Raw genomic sequence first — 23,811 nt, 5'->3', positions numbered from 1 at the left:
AGCTTTAATAACATACTCACACATAAAAGTGACAGTTAAATTAACCTCTGTCATATATAAACGAGTCTATGAGATTGCCTGTATGTCCCTCTAAAACCAGGAAAAGAATATGCATTTTGAGATCAGTTTACAGCCCATAAAGGACTGCAGATCATACTTTGAGAATCACCACAATGCAAAGTGGTTCTCAGTTGTAGTGAAGAAGAAAGATGTCAGAAAACCTGAAACCTAGTTAGACTCTGTCCCGTACTAAGTGTGTAATTTGGCCAAGTTCCTTAAGTTCACTGAGCTTCATTTGCCTTCTTTATAAAACAAGGGTGATATCTTCTGTATTGGGAGGTTGTAAGAATAAATGAAAGGGTGTATAGAAAGCATTCGCTAAACTAGAAAGCCTTGGTGTAATTATTAGAATGTGTATTAGGGTTAGATGCAGAGAATGCATTTTACTTGAAGGATGTAATTTCACTAAGCACAGAGCTCTCCAGGGGCAGTACTGTAGGGCAAGAGAGGACAGAATCCTCATTTTCAGTGTTTGAGATGAGTGTCCATTTCTTAGGGCTGTGGGTGAGGACTGGAATCCAGGTTTCTGTCTCCCTTGGTCTTCCTCTAGGTCAGGTGTGACCTCTATTCCATTCTCTAATCCAAAAGCCAAACTCCTTACAGTAGTCTACAAGCCACCCAATCCCTACTTCCATTACCAACGTGACCTCCTTTCAAATCCTCTCCTTGTTACTCACTTTCCTCCAGCCACACAGGCCTCCTTACTATCCTTCACACACACTCCAGGCTGCACTTGCGTTCCCTCTGCCTGGAGTTGCTCTTCTTCCAGAAATCTGCATGGCTCACTCTGTCACCTACTCAGGTCTCTGCTCAAATGTCACCTTTCCAAAGAGGCCTCTGTGATTTCCTTGTTAAAAATTGCGCACTGCTCCCGCCCACTCTTTATTTCTCTTCCTTGCTTTATTTTCCTTTACAGGGCTTATACCACCTAAAATACTATATATTTTATTCATTTATTTAGTTTTCCATCTGCCTTTTACCATTAGAATAATAGCTCCTATCACGCACGAATTTCTGTCTGTTCTGTTCACGTCGATTCCCCCAGCACCTAGAAGAGTGCCTGGCATCTAGTGACAGTGACTTGCCACAGGTTGTAGAGCTGGAGCTCAGGCTTGGCTCTGCAGGCTCTTAGCTTGCTTTCATTTCTATTTCCTTTGCCTTACACCACAACTGACTTGTCCTCTCATTCATTCATTCATTCATTCATTCATTCAATAAACATTTATTTAGTGCCTTCAGTGTGTTTGTGGATACAGTAAGGAACAAGTCACAGTCCTTGCCCTCATGGAACAAGGAAAACAGAAGATAAATGATCATAAAAACTTTCAGGTGGAGATGAGCACTATAAAAAGTGCAGCAGGATAAGGGGACTGCAGAATGATAGGGGATGCTTGAGAAAGACCTCGCTCGAGGTGACATTTGAATACAGACCTGGAGAAGGAAAAGGAGAAAGCTGTGTGAATCCCTGGGAGAAAATGGCTCCAGGCAGAGGCTTCATCCTGGGAGACCCAGCGTGTGTGAGAGGGAATGCCAAAGATGGGAACTGGAATTTTAGAAATGAATTGATGAGCCAAAGAAAACAATGAGCTGGTACATCCCACCATCCTTTGAAAGGAAAAGATGAGGGCCATTCAGAGAGGGCAGGATCCAGAATATCTTTGAGTGGAATCAGATGGGTGATGCCAATTTTGACTTTGCAAAGCTATGTGATCTTGGGGGACCACTCCTAATCAGTAAAAGGGCAGGTAATAGTATCTAGTTCTGCATGATTATTGTGAGAATTGAATAAAATGCCATTCATTCAGTGGCTAGAGATAGTCGGCACTCAAAAGTGGTAGTTGATATGATGATAACGTATAATAACTCATACTAATTTAAGTCCATCTAATGGCCCACTTCATGAAGATGTTCCTGATGACTAAGGCCCTTTTCTAAGCTCCTGTCATTGTCATGGTCCTTAGCACACATTTATATTGTGGTATTTATTCCATGGTGTTTTGCCCTGTTCTCTGGTTCTGTTTTATGAAGTTAAATGGTATCCTCACGTTTTCTCTATCCAGAGGGCTAAAAGGGTGTGGTGGATTTGGGGCTGTGAGTTTGTATAGACCTGTTCTGTTCGTGTTGTGCTCCCTGGCAGCCTGCAAGTAAAAACTTGAAAGAAGCATCAAAAGGAAGTAGGCTTCTGTGAAGATAAAGGCCCTGGGTTTGCACTAATCCAATATTAGTTGGCTAAAAAAGAAGGCACCATTTAAATATATTCTGGATCCTGCCCTGTCTGGATGCCCCTCATCTTCATTTCAAAGGATGGTGGGATGCACCAGTTCAGTGTTTCCCACACTTCAATTAACCACATCTCCTTTTTTTTTTTTTGTCACACCCATCTGTTGTATAATTTAATAGTTTTCTTTTAATTTACTCACTTCTTAACATCAAATATAATTAAAAGGAAACTAAATCTTATGGGTTTAATAACCTAGTTGCACTATTTTGATAGCCATTAAAAGACAGTGCATTAAAATGAAAAGAAAGTCTATCTATGTATCATCTGAAAACATGTGACATACATGCACACTTAGGAAACACTGGATCAAGTAAGTCAGTAAACAGAAGAACGTAAATTCATTCAGAAGGTCTTGATGAAAAAGGGAGATGAGGGAAATTAGTCACTAACTTTGCTGGGAGTGTGGATTACATTATTATTTCAGTGACTTTACATTATTAAAGTCAATGAGATCTAAAAGCAAGGGCCTGAATTAGTTGAATTTTCAAAATATTTTTAAAAAACCTGAATTTCTGTGCTCTGATTCTGCTAGCTCAGCTTTGGATTTCTTTCCCTTTTTGGATACAAAGCTCCTGTCCCATAGTGTGTGACGTCTGGGAACATGTAGCCTGAACTCCCTCTTTTTCCTTCCTCTGCCCTCAATTCTATGTCTTCTTCACTTCATACACCCAGGACTGTCCTGTCTGAGAGGAGCCCACCCCATTACACTCTTCTATCTCTCTAGAGCCTTCTCTTACCTTTGAAAACATAGTTGAATGCCAAGGCATCAGGCCAGGACATGCTGTTACTTTTCCCATAGCCAGCGTAGCAGATTTGGGACCACTGACCGCATTGCTAGACTTCCCAAGGATCTTTGAATTTTCTTATTACATTTTCTAGCTTAATTCTAATGTCTACTATCTACTGGAAGCTGCTGCCAAATGGATATTACTGTCTTTTTTTTTTAAGTGACATTTAAGTGGCAGTTGAATTCAAATGTTACTTAAATGACACAAAAAGATGCCTTCTATGTTGAGTACAATCCTCTGGCAAGTACATTCCTCTGACAAGTTTAGCACTGATTGCTTTATGACAGTTAAGTAGTGAGTGGAACCAAACCCTCTTCGTGAGGGAGATGAACACGATGAGCCCTCAGGGAACTACTCCTGGTTGTGTCCTATAGACGTTAAAGCATTTCTTAGTTGGAAACATTACACATTCACTTTTTTTCTGCGTAGAATCTGGTCTCACTGGGAGCCAGAATGTTCCAGCTTCCTCACTAGTAACTTAGCTTCCATTTTCAGCCTCAACAATTGGAAACGGATGTCTGGTTCCTTTCTCCTGAAGAAAAATGGCAACATCAGTGACCACTTACTGGACTTGCCCTTTATTCTCAGGAAGTTGACTCAGTTCTGAGCTCTCCCAAGAGCATGTGTTTGTCCTAAGGGATTGTTTATATCTGCAGCCACGTTGATAAAATTTTCTAGACTCAGATCAACCTTGTTTCTGATCAGTTCAGACTAGACTCAGGAACTCGAAACAATGACTCGTGGTCTCTATAGCCATGGATTGAGCAGAATTTTCTCAGTTTCCCCTGAGCTATGTAGGGGTCTCCCACAGCCCCAAAGTTTATTTTTTTTAACAGACAACCCCCATCTCAATTCCTATGCAGGGGATTAACCATTTCCACCCCCCGCAACCCTCCTTTACTTTATATTGGTAGCTATTGCTACCCATTTCACATTTTCCAATATTTTTGCCTCCTTAGATGGAGGATGCCTTAACCTCAAAGAGCAGACAAATGAGTTACTTACTAGTACTTGGTTCCACGGTTACACGGATTCCTTTTCCAAAGGTGAGTTTGTCTGACAGCACTTGAGGGCTTTCCCAATACCTCAGCAGTACTCCCACCATTCTTCCTATTAACTGTAGGACTGGGGGAACCTTTAGGGCTTGGCTCTTAGAAAGATGGCACTTGTCTATCATCCCACTGATTCGTGATGATTTAATCAATTGCCAATAGGGGTGAGTTTTGCTTTTGGGAGTTTTTTGTCTGAGGAGTAGGTAGGAGCACATATTCCTAGGCTAAGGTTTCCAGGGCAGTACATGAAGTTATCTGAATGTTGCTTTCAATTGTTTTAAATTGTTCTCATTTCCTAGACCCTCACCTAACTCTCAGTCTTGGAAAACTAGCATCACCAAGTGCATGGGTCTTAGATACATGACTATTCCAGAGTCAAGGCCTCCACAGTCACCAGTGCTGCTTAAAGGGCAGAAAACGTGTGGCATCACTAGAGGAGACAGGCTGTGTGAAGCACTGATCAGGTACTAGTGATTTACAGTGTAGTCACTGTTAGCATGAGCAGCTACGGCTGGTGATTGCCTAAAAACAAATCAATCTCTGCTGAAATTCATCTTCTCAAACTGCAAAGTAAAGCACTGGGCAAATCTCTCTAGGGATTTGGATTCAGAAATTCCCTATGTGATGGCTCATGTAATTCTCTTTTGCAATAGAATCAACACAAAACCAAGACAAGGATATATTTTAAAGAAATACCTTTTTGTATTCCTAAACGTGGCTGTAAGAACATATTGAAAAGCCAGTTTCATCTCAGCGAGAATAGCAGCGAGTGAGAGGCCAGGTGCTGGGGGTCACTTCTCTTGGTCTGTTTAACTTCCTGGCATCCCTCTGAGTCACTGAGCAAGGAGGGACGGCTACTTGCTGTGTTCACCCTCTGGGGCAAGGTAGCCAGGCTGAGGATTTCCCAGGGAAGTGCCACCTTTGCCCCTGCAGTTTTTGTACAGGTCTCTGCGGGTTTTGTAGCACTGTGCGTATCCCCCCAATCACACAATATTACAGAGCTTTACAAAAACCTCCCTGGGTTTCACCCCCGCGTGAACTCTGAGAACCCCTGCGGCCGGATGTTTTCTCCAAGTCAAGCTCCAGCAAGATCAAAGGGTTTGGCAGTTGGCTTAGGGCAGGCTTGCCCAGGTGCTTCTGTCTGAGGGTCTTCTGCCTCACTGGCCACATCTGCCCTGGAGTTTGCAACTGGAATGGACTTTCAGAAACCATCACGTCCACTCCCATCTGTGCTTTCTGGCCAGTTTTCTTTCAAATGGTTTCCCACAGAAGGCCTTGTCAGCTATCTGAATGTCTCAAGTGGATTCTACCTGCTGTGGGTGAGGCAGAAAATGTTTGTGATCAATGTAATTTCTCCTGTCACCTGCTAAGCTTTGGATTACCTCTGCTTGCCCCTGCTTTACACCTGAATAGTGTTAAATAGTTTACAAAGGGTTTTCACATAAATTTAAAATTTTATCCTCTCCATTGACTCTCTGGTTGCTAAATTCATGGCCAGTAAGGTCATATGGTGCTTTGTACGATTTAGAAAAGGCAACCCCACTGGGCGCATGCAGAGGCAGCAGCTTGGGAAACAGATGGCACCTTTGTGTGCTTTATAAAAGGTTTCCCTTTCTCCAGTTCATGCAGCTCCACAACCAGGGCCTTTAGCCCCAGTTGTCCCCTTGGCCAAGTGCCCTTGTGCAAGGCATAACTGTGTAACTAGCAATGGCTCAGTACAAATTAAATTGATATTTTTAATTTATATTCTTGTTTAACCTTTGCTTTTTGACACAGTTGCTCCCCATTTGAAAACTCTTCTCTGGGGCTCTCAAGACATTGGTCTTGGTTCACCTTTGATCTCTGTGTCTATCAGTATGAAAATAAAATGATACAGTAGGCTTATCAAAAGTGACCTTATTAAAAGTGAACCATTAAAGGAGAGTGTGAATTTTGTTGTTGCTATCAAAAGGGAGCAGGATTAAGAAAGGTTGATTTTCAGACTTTCCCTGGAGGATTTTATCCAAATCGATGGCTTAGTCACAATTTTACTTATAATCTTTGTGACAGCTTCTTCTTGCCCGGCATATAACTGCATGCCTGCCCCATATACAGAGCCAAACACTTTTCTGCTGTGTGGAAACCCCAAAAAACAAATAGGAAATGAGGAAATGAAGAAATGTTATGGCCTCAGTAACAAAGTAACAGGGGATGGCTTAGGGTAGAGAGCAGGAAAATGTGAGTGTCATGTGGAGGGCCAGATGAGAATAAAGAATAGTAATTTCTTGAGTATATCTGTTTTAAGGTGCGAGTCTTTGATCTGACAAAAGGTTGGTGGTCACTGTGTTGAATAATAGATTAAGCTTCTGAGTAACCCCTGTGAGACTCATTGACCTCCTCGTGCTGCTGTGCAGACTTCCCCAAGCAGCTGTCAGAAATTGGTTTGAATAGAACTAGTTATAGGAAACAAAAAGTTGAGAATAAAAAGGCAATTAAAACTTCAAGCTATATCAAAATTTAAACTATGCAACCTTGTGGGTCTGGGGCAGTGACTTTTACAATCCTGTGGCCATGGCAGAGAGTTTTGGGGTGATGAGTCCCGATGAGAATGCAGTTGCTGCGGTTCCCAACATTCCACCCACTCTCTGTAACAGAAGTGTACATCCATGTACCACATGACTTTGCAGTGCCTCCTTGGCCCAGTGCACATCAGACTCTATTGACTTTGGGGCTTGGCCATGCTCTGGTCCATAGAATATGAGTAGAAGTCACAGTGTGCCAGTTCCAAGCTGAGGCTCCAAGAGGCATCACGTCATGGATTTCCTCCAGCACTCTTGAACCTCCACCTTCTGAGAGGAGAAGAGTATGCTCCAGGGAGTCATTGCTGCTTCAGCCTAGTTCTTAGAATGTAGGGCAGACCTGAATCTAACCCACATCTTGAAGCCAAGTCAAGCTGGCCTGCAGACCAGTGAGCAAACAACAGCAGCAACAGCAACAACAACAACAACAACAACAACAACAAACCATGTTTGTTGTTTAAACAACTGATATTTTGGGATTGTTTGTTATAGATCATAATCAGAGCAGAAATAGCTGATTAATACAGAGGCTAAGCTAAGCCTTGATGGGATCCCAACTGTGACGTTAACATGCTTAAAATTGTTGATGGCTTCCCATCATCTTCAGGATAAAATGATATGGAACATAGGCTTTTGCTTACCCTCCCTAGGCCTGTATTTTGTACCTTTCTACTTGCTCCCTTAAACTCAGCTGCATTGAACTACTCGCTTCCTGAAACCTCCATGTTCTTTCATACCTCTTTGCCTTTCTCATGTGATTGCTTTTACCTTACATGCTCTTTCCTTCTTCTATTCCCAAATTTGGTCCCTAAGCCATCTCCTTAGATCCTATTCCCTTTCTGGTCTTAGATTAGCTATTGATTTCCTGGGAAGTCCTAAATGAAGGCTGAAGACTGGATTGGGTTAAATGCTCACTTCTTCCCTGAATTTTCATGACATTCAGTGCTTATCTCCATCATCACACTCAAAGCCCCTTTTTTCTTCCTCATAAGTTAGACACCCTTGAGGAAGGGTTTTTCTTGTTCATTTCTGTATACCTTGTGCCAGCACAGTGCCTGGCTTGATGAATGCTCAGAAAGTGTCTTAAAAAGGATGTATCCCATGTTCAGAGAGGATAAGCGAGGCAGTGACAGAGTAATGGCCAGAACCCACACAAAACCAACTCCCAGTGCCCAGATTTCTTTCTGGAACCAGGCTGCCTTATGGAATACTACCTTTCATATATTTAGCTGAGCATAGCAACATTAGTGGTAAACAAATTGATTTTTAACATTAGCTTGACTTAAGTATCATTAGGAAGATGAATTTGTTGTGATTTGCTTCACACAATGAAAGACACTCTAAAACCAAATAGAAATGAGTTTCACATTGTCTTCATATTTGGAGTATTCAGATCGCATTCTTTTCCACCAACGTGAGTAATCAAGGATCAGTTGTTCCTCTGGAAAGGACTCCTAGAATGTCACAGCTGGGAGAGACTTCAAGGATCATATATTCACTCCCTTGAGTGTTCTGATGAAAGAGTGTAGAAAGGTCCAGAGAAGTTTCACAACTTGGCCAAGGCAACAAAGTTCAAAGGAACATACAAGAAATCAAATATTCCAATTCCTAGTTCAGTTATATTTTTTAGTATATTGGGTAAATACCCAGTATTCTTTGGCCTTTTATTCTGGCATTTATTATCTGAAAGTGTTTCTGGGTATCCTCTTAGTCCCTCAGCTGATCTCCATCCCTGAAGTGGCCATAGAATGGCCCCAGGTGACCTGGCACTTTCTTTTTTTTTTCACATTTAAAAAGAGTTCTTAGTAGAGAAACAGTAAGACATACTTATACCAAACATAGTACACAACAAACAACTTTATGTTTTAGTTGTACAATCTAAAAGTTAAAGGTCCTAGAAGTGTCATCCTGAACTTGGAATGTATAACCTTCAGAGGTAGTTTCTGGCACAACATTTTGATCTTCCTCTTCCTCTACAGAGAAATATTTCTCAATCAAGTTTAGTGAAGCTTTGTACACAGACTCATTTTCATGGTTTTGTAGAGCTTCAATTTTGTCCAAACCAAAATAATTCTTCAATTATTATACTTAGTTTCTCGGTTTCACCTAGTTTCTCAGCAACCTGAAAGATATTTGAAATGGCATCCAGAATAACCAGAATAATCTTGGTATCTTTCACAGTTAAGAGGTTCATCAGTGGTTCTATTATGCCACAATGAACGAGATATACAATTTGTTCAACTGTTCCACCACTTGTATAGTTGGTCACAGCCCATACAGCTTCCTTTTGTGTCTTAAAGTCTGCCTCCGAAAGAACAATAATGAGGAATGGGACTAATCCATGATTCACAACTTGCTGTATCTGGTCCTGGCGGCCAGCTGTGATGTTTGACATTGTCCATGTAGCTTCCTTCTGAATATTAGTTTTGGAGTTCATTAGCAGGCTGGGAAAGATAGCAAGTGCTCCCGCATCTATTACAACCTGCGTCTGTTCATCTGTCTCAGTGACAATATTTCCTATGGCTCTTAGTGCAGGAGTCACAATTGGCAATTCAGTAGCTCCTAAGAGCTTCACAAGTTGGGGCACAACTCCTGTTTTCACAACCATTTCAATCCGTTCATTTGGACCATCAGTAAGGTAGGAAGTGGCCCAGCAGCTATCTGCTAATACTTCTGGATCATCATGATGCAGGAGACAAACTAAAGTAGGAAGAATCTGCTCAATAGCATCTAAAGGGGATACAGGATTCTTGTTGCGACAAAAGTTTGAAAGTGTCCAGGTCAGATTACGTAAGTAACCACATGCTAAAGATGACATATCAGGAACTGCAAGAAGAGCCAACAGTGGGTCAACTGCACCGTATTTGATAACCAAGTCTCGGAACACTGAACCATGACCTGCAATGTTTCCTAGAGCCCATACGGCTTGTTCACTGATTGTGAGCATGGGGAGATGCCAACAGAGAAATGAATGCTGGGATAGCACCTTCATCTACTACAGCCTTGGTCTCTTCCGAAATCCCAGAAGCAATGCTAGTGAGGGCCCAAGCAGATTCAAACTAGATGGGACTACAATCAGTTCTGCCCAAGAAGGACACAAATTTTGGGATCAAACCAGCCCGGATTATGTTGTCTATGGGTGGCTGTTTTTCCCTAGAAAGCAGTTTCCTTGCAGCCTGAGTAGCTTGGAGCTGGCTTTCCAAATTGTTGCTTTTTATGCCTTTGACAATGTCCTCAACACACCAATTTACAGTGCCCTGGTTGTTGCGGTTTTCCTGCAGTGGAGAAGTAGCATCATCAGGAAATAAGCTCACATTTCTCCTCTTCAGCATCTGGTCATCCTTCTTAGCTTTCCTCAGCTCCACATTAACTTCTATTCAGCACTGCCTCATTTCTGTACTGTCTTTCCCCTTGTTCTTGAATCTGTTAAGGCGGGCAGCTGGTGAATTAGCATTCTCGTTGGTGGACATGGTTATGAGACAAAGGGAGAAGCTCTACATGGCCGGCTCAGGCTTTCGCAGAAGACTGTGAGCAGAGGACGGGCTGCGGTTCGGTTGCTCTGAGAACGTCTCCTGGCATTTTCTTTGTCTCTGTGACTTCTCAATGTTGTATGAGATAGTTTTCTGTGTGAAAGGGGTGTGGTTGGCAGGCACAGGGCGGGTATAACCTGAAGGTCAGCTCTTCCTGGAAGGAGCCAGGCCATGTTCTCAGTGCCTGGCAAGCTTATCCTCAATGGAGAACAGAGGAAAGGGACAGTGTATGGGGACTAGGTTTACCATGGTAATTGTCCAGTCTTGGCTGGGACCAGGCCTCATGCTCAGAGACTCAAAGCACTTTGAGAAAATTTATGGGATACCAACCTAAGAAATAAAATAAATATTAGAGAGGGATGTCCCCCAGGGATATGGACTTTGAACTAGCTTTATTCATCTCTACCTCCTGCTCCCAGTGTTGACATGTACTCTTTAAGGGTTATAGACAAACTGCAGTATATTCAAAAGAGAATTCCACTCCTCGCCCCCTGACTGTGTCCATTGGTTATGCTCATATGCATGTGTACAAATCCTTTGGTTGATCTCTTACCTCCTCACCCCCCACCCCTCCGCTTTCCCTCATATGTTGGTCAATAACATTTTAAAGTAAAACTGACTCTTCCCCAACATGTACTCAACTCCACCAACAAATACATGGCAGTGAAGGATATAATGGTTGCTAGTATATTATGAATAGATTTCAAACCATGTACAAGGAAGAACAGCTAAAAAACATGGGGGAAATAGACCAAAGGAAGAGGTATCTCTAAGAGTGTTTGACCATATTCTTTGGATATCTATAGTGGAAGAGCTGGCTTATTAAATCATGTCTGTTAATGCATTCTATCTATTGCAATGTGTTGGTTTTGTTGAAATACTGTATATGCAGATATATAGTTTGAAAAGAGAGGTTAGTTGCAATGTGGAATCTGAAACCATGTTAGTGAACTTTCCATATTCTGTTAGATTAAAATCCATTGGTCTATCTTACATTTTGGATGGAACTTTCATCCATGTATGGTTTTGTAACATTATCCTTTGGTCAATTGGAAAATATTGGCTCATGAGTTAAACAACTTCCACATGTTGACACATTTCATTATACAATATCAAAATAATCACAGTAGCTATATCACCGCTGATATCTTTAAATCAGAAAAGTATTTAAATGTTGGAGACCTATCCAGCTCATGGTAACTCATACAAGTTTTCCTAAACTCTAATTTTTGCCTAAAGCTTAGATTTTTATCATTAGTAATAATTATCAGTTATTTTTCTTGATGTGACAAGCTCTGTTTGTTCATTTTCAAGAAGATGCCTGCCAAATATCCAAATCTGAATAACTATAGTTATGTCTGTTAGTCATTCTTTCAAACAAAAATGGTGTTTCATGAAAAGAGCGGCTTGCAACTCAAACAATTGCACAAATGTTTTCTCCTGAGATAGCTATCATAATTAGCAGAAATGTACATCTTCTTTTGCCACACAGAATGTTAAGAAGACATGTACTAAAAAGTTGAGATTTAATAAATTAAGTTTTTGCTACTTTGTCCATGTTATGGACTGAATTTTGTCCTCCCAACATTCATATGTTGAAGCTCTCCCTCCCAGTAACTCAGAATGTGGCTATATTTGAAGATATGACCTTTAAAGAAATAATTAAGTTAAAAATGAGGCACTGAGGGTTGGGTACAATCCAATTTGACTGTTGTTCTTATAAAAAGAGAAAATTTGAACTCACAAAGAAATAAGACATGCAGGCACAGAGGAAAGACCACGTGAGGACACAGTGAGAAGGTGGCCCATAGCAAGCCTAGGAAAGAAACTTCAGGAGAAACCAACTCTGTAGGCATCTTGATCTTAGATTTCTAATCTCAGAACTGTGAGAAAATAAATTTTTCTGTTTAAGCCACCAAAACTGTGGTATTTTGTTATGGCATCCTTAGCAAACTAATACAGTCAATAACATTAAAAAAATTAAATTCTTTACTGTTTAAAGTATTATATAAGCCTCCTTTTTTTCCCCCATTGACCTCTCCCTGGTTGCCCCCACCCCCCCCAGCACATGCCCTCACCCCTCGCCTCCCTCATAGGTTGGTCAATAACATTTTAAATTAAAACTCACTCTTCCCGAACATGTACTCAACTCCACCAACATATACATGGCAATGAAGGATATAATGGTTGCTAGTACAGAATTGATGCCACTGCCTTGATGCATGCTAAGGGACTAGAAGTTGTATCCACCATGGTTTTTGCACCATCAGTGAAAATGTAAACACAATGAAAAAAGGCAAATAATACTTTGGTATTATTATAAAAATAGTTCTGACTTAATCTACTCCTAAAAAGGTGTTGGGGTCCCTGGAGGTTCATAGACCATACTTAGAGAACCACTATCTTAATTTTTTGTTGTTTGTACTACCGAAGTTGCAATGGTAGCAGAGCAGTCAACTCCAGGTTTCCTCTGCTGCCTCATCTCTCTCTACTTGTTTGCTAGTAATTAGCAGAGCAACTTTATCATATGCTTTGATTGATGAATGAGTAAGTGGTCAGAAGCCAAACTTAAAAAAAACTAGAAAAAGAACAACAAAAAAAGCCCAAAGTGAGTAGAATGGAAAAAATACAGATTAGAGCAGAAATAAATGACATGGAGACTAAAACAACAACAACAACAACAACAACAAAACAACAACAACAACAACAACAACAAAAACACACAGTACAAAAGATCAATGAAACCAAGAGCAGGTTCTTTGAAAAGGTAAACAAGATCGACAAACCTTAACCAGACTCATCAAGAAAAAAACAGAGAGGAGCCAAATAAATAAAATAAAGAATGAAAGAGAAGTAACTGACAATACGAAAATATAAAGAATTGTAAGAAAATATTATGAACAACTATATGCCAACAAATGGGACAACTTGAAATAAATGGATAAATTCATACAAACATATAGTCTCCCAAAACTGAATCAGGAAGAGTCAGAAAATCTGAGCAGAACCATTAAAATCAATGATATCAAAGTGTTAATAATAATAATAAAAAAAAACTCCCAGCAAACAAAAGTCCTGGACTGGATATCTTCAGAGGTGAATTGTACCAAACTTTCAAAGAACTAACACCAATTCTTCTCAAACTAGTCCAAAAATTTAAGAGGAGGAAATACTCCCAAGCTTATTTTACAAAGCTAGCATTATCCTAATTCCAAAACCAGATTAAGACACTACAAAAGAAAGAAAATTATAGGCCAATATCCATGATGAACATTGATGCTAAAATCCTCAACAAAATATTAGCAAACTAGCTCCAGTAATACATTAAGATCATACACCATGACCAAATAGGATTTATTCCTGGGATGCAAAGTTGGTACAATATTCACAAATCAATTAATGTGATATACCATATACAAATTTGAAGGCTAAAAGCCATATGATCATAATAATAGATGCAGAAAAAGCATTTGATAAAATCTAGCACCCATTTATGATAAAAACTCTCAGCAAAGTGGGAATTGAGGGAATATACCTCAACAAAGTAAAGGCCATATATGACAAACCCACAGCTAACATTTTGCTCAATGTCACTAATTGTCAGAGAAATGCAGATTAAAACCACAATGAGATGTCACCTCACATCTGTTAGAATGGCTATTACCAGTCAATCCAGAAATGACAAATGTTGGATGTGGAGAAAAGGGAATCACTGTTGGTGGAAATGCAAATTGGTGCAGCCACTATGGAAAACAGTATGGAATTTCCTCAAAAGATTAAAAATGGATCTGGCTTATGACCAATGATTCCACTTCTGGGGATTTATCCGAAGAATCCTAAAACACTAATTTGAAAGAATACATGCACCCCTACGTTCATTGCAGCGTTATTTACAATAGCCAAGCTATGGAAGCAACCCAAGTGTCCATCAATAGACAAGTAGATAAAAAAGCTGTAGTACATATACAGTCAAACCTCATTTCTCAAACACCTCCCATCCTGAACAATTTGGTTCTCAACCAAGTTGTTCACAGATAAAAATGTCTGGGTAATCGACCAAAACTTCAATTTTCGACCTGACAGCCCTTTCATGTTGAGGTATCAGCATGACAAAAAGCTTCTCAGAGGCAAAGAGAATGCTTTTGTTGCTGGTGATTAGCACAATTTTAAAACATCAAGAGTGCTAATGTTGCTAAGGATGTGAAAATGCTCACAAAACAGCAATAACAGGCAATTGAATAGGTAGAAAACTGTTGTTGATCTGATAAAGGAAAAGAAGTTAGTTGGTGATAGCATTTTGGAGGCAGTGATATATGAAACATTCCTTTAAGGCTAGTAGGGGGTGATTCAATAAATTTAAGAAAAGAAGTGTTTATTTATAAATTAAACAGTACATTAGACATGTACTGTATATAAGAAAGTTGAGGGGGGGAGGATGGGAGCAGGCTGGAAGAGGTTAATGGGGGAAAAAGAAGGACCTATGTAATACTTTCAACAATAAAGATAAAAAAAAAAAGAAAGAAAGGTTGAAACAGGGAATCATATGGGGGTCTGGAATGGATTAATTGAAATTACATTATTTTATTTTTATTTTTTTAAAAATATATTTTATTGATTTTTTACAGAGAGGAAGAGAGAGGGATAGAGAGCTAGAAACATCGATGAGAGAGAAACATCGGTCAGCTGCCTCTTGCACACCCCCTACTGGGGATGTGCCTGAAACCAAGGTACATGCCCTTGACCGGAATTGAACCTGGGACCCTTGAGTCCGCAGGCCGATGCTCTATCCACTGAGCCAAACCGGTTTCGGCTGAAATTACATTATTTCTAATGGGAAAAAATGATTCAGTTTTTGAACAAATTGCTTCTCAAACGTCCTTCTGGAATGGATTAAGTTTGAGAAATGAAGTTCCACTGTATACAATAGAATATTACTTGGCCATAAAAAGTATGAAATCTTACCATTTGCAACAGCATGGATGAAACTAGAGGGTATTATGCTCAGTGAAATAAGTCAGTCAGAAAAAGATAAATACTATATGATTTCACTTACATGTGGAATCTAAAGAACAAAATAAACAAACAAAATGGAAACAAACTTCTAGATAAAGAGAGAATTTGTGCTTGCCAGAAAGGGGGTGGGTGCGTGGATGGGTAAAAGAGGTGCAGGGACTGAAAAGCACAAATTGGTAGCTACAAAATAGTCATGAGGAAGTAAATAGAGCATAGGAAATATAGTCAATAATCTTATCTAATAAAAGAGTAGTATGCAAATTGACCATCACACAAGATGGCTGCCCCCATGTGGTCAAAGATGGCTGCCCCCATGTAGACACAAGATGGCTGCCACATGATGGCCAGCCTGGAAGGGCAGTATATCCACAAAAATATGGCCAGCCAGAAAGGGCAGTTCATCCACAAAAATATGCTCTGCACCCCACTATAAGCTTATTATAAGCTTATTATAAGCTTATAGTGGGGTGCAGAGCATATTTTTGTGGATGAACTGCTGCTTTCCCATTCTCTGACAGTATTGGAATAAACACTCATATATGATTCAACCCTGCCTCTGCTTAATTGGCTCAAGTAGTGACAGGCAGCCCAGATCCCTTGGTTGTCTGGTTATATAACCACTAAGCCATATACCCAAAATCAAAACATAAAAAAAAGTGAAAATGATTCTTAATTTTTTGCAAGATGCTCAAATTTATTCATAATAAGAGAAATGTAAATTAAAACTCTATTGAGTTATAACCTCTCACTTATTCAATTGAAAAGAATAAAAGTTTCACAAATTAAAAACAAAAGCAAAAACATGGTTTTCTGCATAACCATGGTACTACTGTTTCCCACTTAACAAACTTAACAATTCCTTAAAATCATTTAATAGACAGTTCATGGTTAAATTTTCCTAATTGTCCCCAAAATGTTTTTTACAGATGGTTTTTTAAAACAAGAATCTAATCAAAAACTACACATTTAATTTTGTTGTGAAATCTTTTAAGTTTCTTTAGTCTGTAATAGTTTTCCTTCCACTGCTTTCCCTCCACTGTATTAGCCCTGACCCCCCGCCCCTACTTTTCATCACATTGCTGATTGAAAGGATTGGGCCTGTTGTTCTGTAGACTGTCTTACCTTTGAATTTGTCTAGTTAGTTCTTTGTATAATCCTTTAAAAAATTAATTTCAGAGAGAGGAAGGGAGAAGGAGAGACAGAAACATCAATGATGAGAAAGAATCATTGACCAGCTGCCTCCTGCACGCCCCCTACTGGGGATCGAGCCCGCACCCCAGGCATGTGCCCTGACAGGAATCAAATCGTGACCTCCTGGTTCATGGGTGGACCTTCAACCACTGAGCCACACTGGGTGGCCACTTTATATAATCCTTTAACTTGTTCTTCTAGCTTCCTTATCTCCTGTTGGAATTAAAGGTTTGATTAGCTTTGTTAAGTTATTTATTTTTGGCAGGAATTCTGTGTAGATGATGTGTCCAGTGTACTGCATCGAATTAAGATAGAAATTACTTGCTTGATGAGGCTAAGATCAATCACTAGGGTAAAATGGTGACAGAAAAACCTATCTTGTGCAAAGTTACGTATTTCCATTGCAACCAGAAAGTAATCAGAGACTTTAAAATGTTTTTAAATTTTCATTTTTGGCTTGGAACTTTCCCCCCACCTGCATAATTTCTTGTACGAAGCAGGAAGCTGTTCATATATATATATTTTTCTGTTTTTGTTTCTGCTCTAGCAGAAAAAAGTTTCAAACTCATCACTAAATGCTGAAAAATTAGTATTTAAGAGTCTTCTCCTTTACAAAATAAGTAATCCAAAGATATGTTCCATTTCTGTGCTAAAAATGAGAATTTCATTAAAAGTGTCATCTTTCACAATTGTTTATATTCCATGAAAACGGGCTCTTCTGATGTTATTTTGATTGCGTTGATGTATGCTATCTTTTTAAAAGTTATTTTGAACAACCTTGGAGGAGGCCTAGGTATAGTTTTCTTTCCCTATGCAGTGCTTTTGCTTTTCTGGACTTAAAAGAGCAATTGGACTTGCTGTGCTAAGTGGTGGTTGTCATCCCAGGATGAAGGGATTAATTCCTGTGTTCTTGGATCAAATATATGCAGGGTTCAGAGAAGAGTGAAGGAGAGCCCAAGCTTCATAAGCTCTCAAATCTATGGAATTAACCATTGACTGATCCTCTGAAGTGAACAGAAATATTGCTTAGTTCCCAGGAAACATCTTTCAAAAACACATCATTTAAGTCTGTAGGCATAAATGTGTCGTTGCTCTGGGATGAGGAGACTGCTTGGTGGCATTAGGTCAGAGAGGGAGATGCCTTGCTTCTGAAATAAAATCCCAGTCCTGCTAGGTCTTCCACTATCTTCAAAGACCAGTTAAAGATTGATCTCCTAAAGATCTTCCCAGCTAACTCTATCCAACAAAAATTTCCCTTCTCACCATCTGTTTACTTACTTGTGATTTTCTGATAGCTCAGGTTTTATTTATGAAGAATATGTACTCCTCATCTTATCACTGGGCCATTTGTCCTGTGCTACTTAATAATGACCTTCTTGTCATCTCTACTCCCTCATTTGACAGTTTTCTAATGAGAACAAGGCACATGAACTGCTAGGGTTAGGGGATTCTGGGCTAGGGATTCACCTAGTGGATCTGCTTTCAGTATGGCCTTTACAAATACATTATTTAAAAATAAGTTGAACTCTGTCATCATGTCATATTGCAATGAGATGGAATTCAATTCACAACAATCAGTGTCTAAGCATTTTTGTACACTTTTAGTAAACGTTTTGGCATTTAGTAATGCTTTTACGAGGCATTGAGTTCTTTGAAGGGAGGAGTTATGTACATTGGGCAGATGTGGCTTCATCTTCTTGGTTCATCATATGCAAGTGTGTGACCCAGGATACAGGCTCACAGTCATTTTTGGTCCCATTCCTTTTACTTCTTCCTTGATATTCTCTTTTACATTGTCCCGAGTAAAGTTAATAAATGTTAAAATGTGTGGTTGAAATTATTTATTACTGATGACTTGAATGATACTTGTTCATTCTGAAACCATTGCAGTAGACAATGAGTAAGCCCCTAAAGATAAGAGTCTGGAGGCAAAGGACAATAAAACTCATTTTATTTTCCCACAACACTCAGAGGACTCCTCCTGAGGCAAGACATACATCCTGGATCATAGTTCGGTGTTTTTCAACAAAGGCTTAATACATTTCAATCTCTGTGGTAAGTAGTCACAGTGAAACACAGCAGTACAAAAACTCTCTTCTTCCTTTTTTTCTTTCCTTGGCATTTTGCCATTACCACCCTCTTGCCATCCAGAACCTCAGAAATCTCCTTTCACCGATGTTGTTATTGTGGTTAAATGCTATAAAATTCAGAGGCACAAACTTATTATAATCACACAAATCAATAAGTAAAATACCAAGAATCTAAAAAATAAGTGGGTGAAGAACAAATGAAGACAATCACTCATTGGTTAACAAACTTGGAAAAAATGTTTCGACCTTCCAGTAGTAAAAAAACGTAAAGTGTAAATAAAGCATTAACAAATCATTTTTTTCAGATATTTAAGCAATATTTTTGTTAGAAAAGGTGAAGTTCCCCATGCTATAATGATCTTAAAACAATATAAATTGTTACATTTTTTATTGGAAGCCAATTAATGAATATAAAGAGGGTGAAAACATCCATACTAGCCAGAGCAAATATTTCCATTTTGAGGAATTTGCTGTGAGAAAATACTATACCTGTTTGAATATAAACTGAGGTTTATTATCCTCAGAGAAGAGAGAGTCCCCTTATATTTGATTTTCTACAAATGACAAAAAGCAATATTATACTGCTTTCATGCAATTATTTTATTTTGCACAGTTAAATACATCTTAATGAAGACACATTATCCTGGAATGATCTCAATCAATGCTAGTCCATGGATGCTTCTGGAAGTCCCCAAATGAGATTAGTGAAAAAGATAACTATATAATTGAACAAAAAAATTAGTAACTATTCTTGGGAGTATGCCTTTGAAATTACAAGTGTTCAATATTGTTTAAACAAATCTTTTAAAGTAAATGTTTTGCTGTGGAGATCAAGAATTTCACAGGATAAACAGCAAAGCAACTGTTCTAATGTTATGTGAATAGATATTGTGGTTCAAAAGTGTTTTTAGTGATAGCTTCATGTATGAATTTATAATGTGCTATGATTTAAACAATTGAGACACAAGTGAGTTTGATGTGCTTTGGAAAAATGTTTGAAGATTAAAAAAGCAGCCCTAGTGATGAAAATTACATTGATTTGAGATGCCTGTGAAGCATTTGAATAAAATTTGAACTCTGAGAATTTAAAAAAGCAGTAATTCAAAATTAATATCCAGTTATATAATATGTGATTTTAAATATGCATGTGTATCTAAGTTGATAAATAAACAATTTTTGAAGTAGAATTTGACAATTTCATCTGCAACCCTAAGTGTTTATATATTCAAGTTGGCCAAAAACCTAATTTTGAATCTTCTAGTTGAGGAAATTAAGGCTTATTTTAGATTTTATATGCATATATTTTAACATATAAAGTTTATATGTATAGTTTTCTCATATAATTTAAAAAATAAAAAATGTTATAAGTACATATATGTTCATCACCGCAATTTTTATAACAGGAAAAATGTTAAAGTTGCCTTAATTCTCAGTCATAAGAGAACTGATTAACTAGACTATAGTATATTCCTAGATACAGTATTAATATGGGTTATTAAAAATACTGATTAGTCCAACTGTGGTGGCTCAGCATCAAACTATAAACCAGGAGGTCATGGTTTGATTCCTGGTCAGGGCACATGCCCAGGTTTCAGGCTTGGTCCCCAGGGGAGGCATGCAAAAGGCAGCTGATCAATGATTCTCTCTCATCATTGATGTTTCTCTTTCCTCCTTCCTCTTTGAAATCAATAAAAAATATATTTAAAAAATTCTGATTAGGAAAAGTATCTAATAGCATAGAGAATTAATTGTACAATGTTAAAAAAGATGCAAATGTATGCTAAGTGAAATAAGCCAGTCAGAGAAAGATAAATATCACATGATCTCACTCATTTATGGAATATAATGAACAACATAAACTGATGAGCAAAAACAGATCCAGAGACAGAGAAGCATCGATCAGACTGTCAAACCTCAGAGGGAAGGTAAGGGAGGGTGGGGGTAAGGGGGAGAGATCAACCAAGGACTTGTGTGCATTCATATAAGCCTAACCAATGGACACAGACACCAGATGGGTGAGGGCATGAGTGGGGTGGGGGGAGGTGGAGGGGGGCAATGGGATGATAAGGACACATATGTAATAACTTAATTAATAAAGAAAAAAAGAGATGCAAATATGTGTAAAGAAAACTGAGAATGTAAAGGCTTCATCTTCTTTCAACATAGACTTTTATAATGAACTAGAGGCCTGGAGCACGAAATTTGTGCACGGGGGTGTGTGTCCCTCAGCCCAGCCTGCATCCTCTCCAATCTGGGACCCCTCGAGGGATGTCCGACTGCCTGTTTAGGCCAGATCTTAGCAGGATCTGGCCTAAACGGGCAGTCGGACATCCCTCTCACAATCCAGGACTGCTGGTTCCCAACTGCTCGCCTGCCTGCCTTCCTGATTGCCCCTAACTGCTTCTGCCTGCCAGCCTGATCACCCCCTAACCACTCCCCTGCTAGCCTGATTAATGCCTAACTGCTCCCCTGCCAGCCTGGTTGCCCCTAACTGCCCTCCCCTGCAGGCCTGCTCACCCCTAACTGCCCTCCCCTGAAGGCCTGGTCACCCCTAACTGCCCTCCCCTGCTGGCCTGATTGCCCACAACTGCCCTCTCTTGTAGGTCTGGCTCCTCCCAACTGCCCTCCCCTGCTGGCCATCTTGTGGCGGACATCTTGTGTCCACTTGGGGGCAACCATCTTTGACCACATGGGGGCAGCCATCTTGTGTGTTGGAATGATGGTCAATTTGCACATTACTCTTTTATTAGATAGGATTCTAGGGAGGAAAAGAGCTCAGGTGATTGAGTTCTAGCTCCTAGCCAATGTAGGCAACCCTCTCAGTGCAGCCATCCACCTGAACTCACTTTCTGACAAGGATGCTTGTTTCACTGCTGAATGACTTTCAACTGATACAAAGGTATTCCTGCTATTGAAATGAAATATTTTTCCAGGTATCCTCCCTCCTCTTCCCAGCCCCACCCCATTAGCCCTAATTCTGCCCTCTGCTGCAATGGATGGGTTGATGCTCTTTGGCTATAGACTTCACTGGGCCTTTTCCTGGACATGGGAAGATAGGTGCCTGCTTTGGGAGACTCTAGACTCTCTTTGTATGATCACACTGAGCCTCCAAACAAGGCAGAACAAAGTTTCATTTGGACAGTGTTCCTCAAGCTTTGAAAATTCTGCTATGGTTGCTTCAGTCTTTAGCTTATGGCTATTATTTCTATTAGAATACAATGCTCCTCTCCTCCCACTCCAACCTTAAAAAGCTAAAGCCTCCATTATTTTCATCATTCACAAATTATATTGACTCTTGCACAACATAGATTTGAACTTCATAGGTTCACTGGTTTCAGATTATTTCCTAATACCAGTTTTTGGTGGGAATAGAATGAAAACCAGAGGGATGTGATGGGGAGGAGGGTCTGAGGAAAGGGTACAGAAAAATGAGAATGGTGACGTACTTTACAGTTTGTAGAGGGTTGGCAGCTGGCAACCTCCTTTAGCTTTTGCCAAGACTTTGTATTATTCCAGCCACAGCTATGCATTTTTTTTTTTTTTGGTGGGGGGTTGGATTCTGTGGGATTCAAGGATTCTGCACTGTTTGAATTTTCATATTTTCTTTCAGAGACCTTAATAAAATACATATCCTAATATTGACCTTTATCTTTTCTGGGGAGATCAGGTTAATATCAATTCAAATGATAAATACTCTGAGTCCACAACAGTATTTTTCCTGGTACTAATGTCTTTGTTTCTCTCCTTGAACTTTGTCCCTGTCCTTCCTATCTTTCTTAGCTTTACTAAGTAGGTAGTGCACAGTAGGGAACATTTTCTTGGAGAAAAAAAAAGTAAAATAAATCTACAAGCTTAGAAACAGCCAGGGTGCAATCTCTTATAGACAGCTTCAGTACAAGGACATCATTGTAAGGCCTGACAAACTGGCAATGATTTCTGATTAGCAGAGTCCCCATTGCCATGTCATACATTCAAAGAGAGGAAAGGTCCTACTGCTGATGCCTTTTAATGCCTACTCAGTGCATGATCAACATGTCGGATTCTGAGTGGGAGATGGGCAAGGTCCGTGATGTAGGAAAGCATTATGTCAAAGTTCTGAATAGATTTTTAGATTTTTCTAAAGTACATGCTGAGTTGTAATACCTACTTTCCAATAATTCCCTTAACTATCAGTCTTAGTAATAAACTCAGTCTTCTTAATTCTCAACGGGAAGCATTAAAACCATGAAGATGCTCAGGAGAAAGTCTCCCAGTCTCTGTCTTTGAGCAGGTATTATATGATTGATGGGATTGAAGTATGGGAATGCCTAAGAAGCTGATTCTCATGCCCTGCCTTGGAGGATGCTTCCTTGGTAGTTGGCAGTTGAGACCCACATCTGTTGTGAACTGGCCCAAAGCCAGCAGCTTTTGTTCTCTGAACTGGAAAGGAACTCAAATGTGGGGTGTTAGGGGTACAGGGAACCACAGGATGTGGATATTCTGGGTCCCTGGTGCCTCATAAGGAAGATGCATCTGTTGGATTAGGCAGCTGGTGAGAAAACTGAGTCAGCAGGGGACAAGAGCAATTTCCCAGCACTTAGGGCCATCCATCCTACTGCTTTCTACCTCTCTTAGAACATGGGCTTTTCCTGGGTTATTAGCCAATCTGTATAGTCAGGTATGACTACGGAGATCAGTGTGATGGCATAAACAATGCTGAACAAGGAGATCCTTCCTCCAGATGTGTCGGAGACCAGATGGCTTGTAGTATGGAAGCCAAAAGGCTATGGTAAAACCATCCTAATCCTTTTTGGCAAGCGATCTGTCTGTACTGATAGCTGACTTGATGAGTATATGTAGGATGAAGTCTCAGTTTTCACCACTGAACTCTCTATATGCAGAAACAATGTACGGGAACTGGTAGAAATATATCCAAATGAAAATGCAGTGTGATTAGATATGTGTTTAATTATAGCTCTTGGAGTCTGCATTAGAGATAGAAAAAGATTTTCCTCTGGAGTCAGACTCACTTACTTTACCTTGAGCCTCCAGACTAACCCAAGATTATGCTGACTTGTTCCAGGTTATTTTTGAGTAGACCACGTCTGCCATAAATACATGGTAGAATGAGGTGAGGTGTTAGAACAAAAGTAGACCAGAAAGTTGGAGTTGTCTAAGGTGAGAATGCTTCTTTCTTCCATTGAAGGGATATGATCTGGACATCTCCCATTATAGTCTACAGAACTGGTACATTCAAACCTTTGCCCAG

General features: G+C 39.6%; 1 pseudogene and 1 gene segment (V, D, J or C); both read right to left on the bottom strand.

Moving 5' to 3' along the window:
• Positions 1 to 23,811, bottom strand: part of LOC103301537 (T cell receptor alpha chain MC.7.G5-like) — a 316,135-nt gene that overhangs the window by 95,699 nt on the left and 196,625 nt on the right.
• On the bottom strand, positions 8,528 to 10,221 carry LOC103301536 (importin subunit alpha-1-like; annotated as a pseudogene).

This window comes from Eptesicus fuscus, chromosome 5 (assembly GCF_027574615.1).
Source record: "Eptesicus fuscus isolate TK198812 chromosome 5, DD_ASM_mEF_20220401, whole genome shotgun sequence".
NCBI classification, from domain to species: Eukaryota; Metazoa; Chordata; class Mammalia; order Chiroptera; family Vespertilionidae; genus Eptesicus; species Eptesicus fuscus.
Note: the sequence above shows the minus strand (reverse complement) of the source record. Positions and strands in the feature narration are given on the sequence as shown.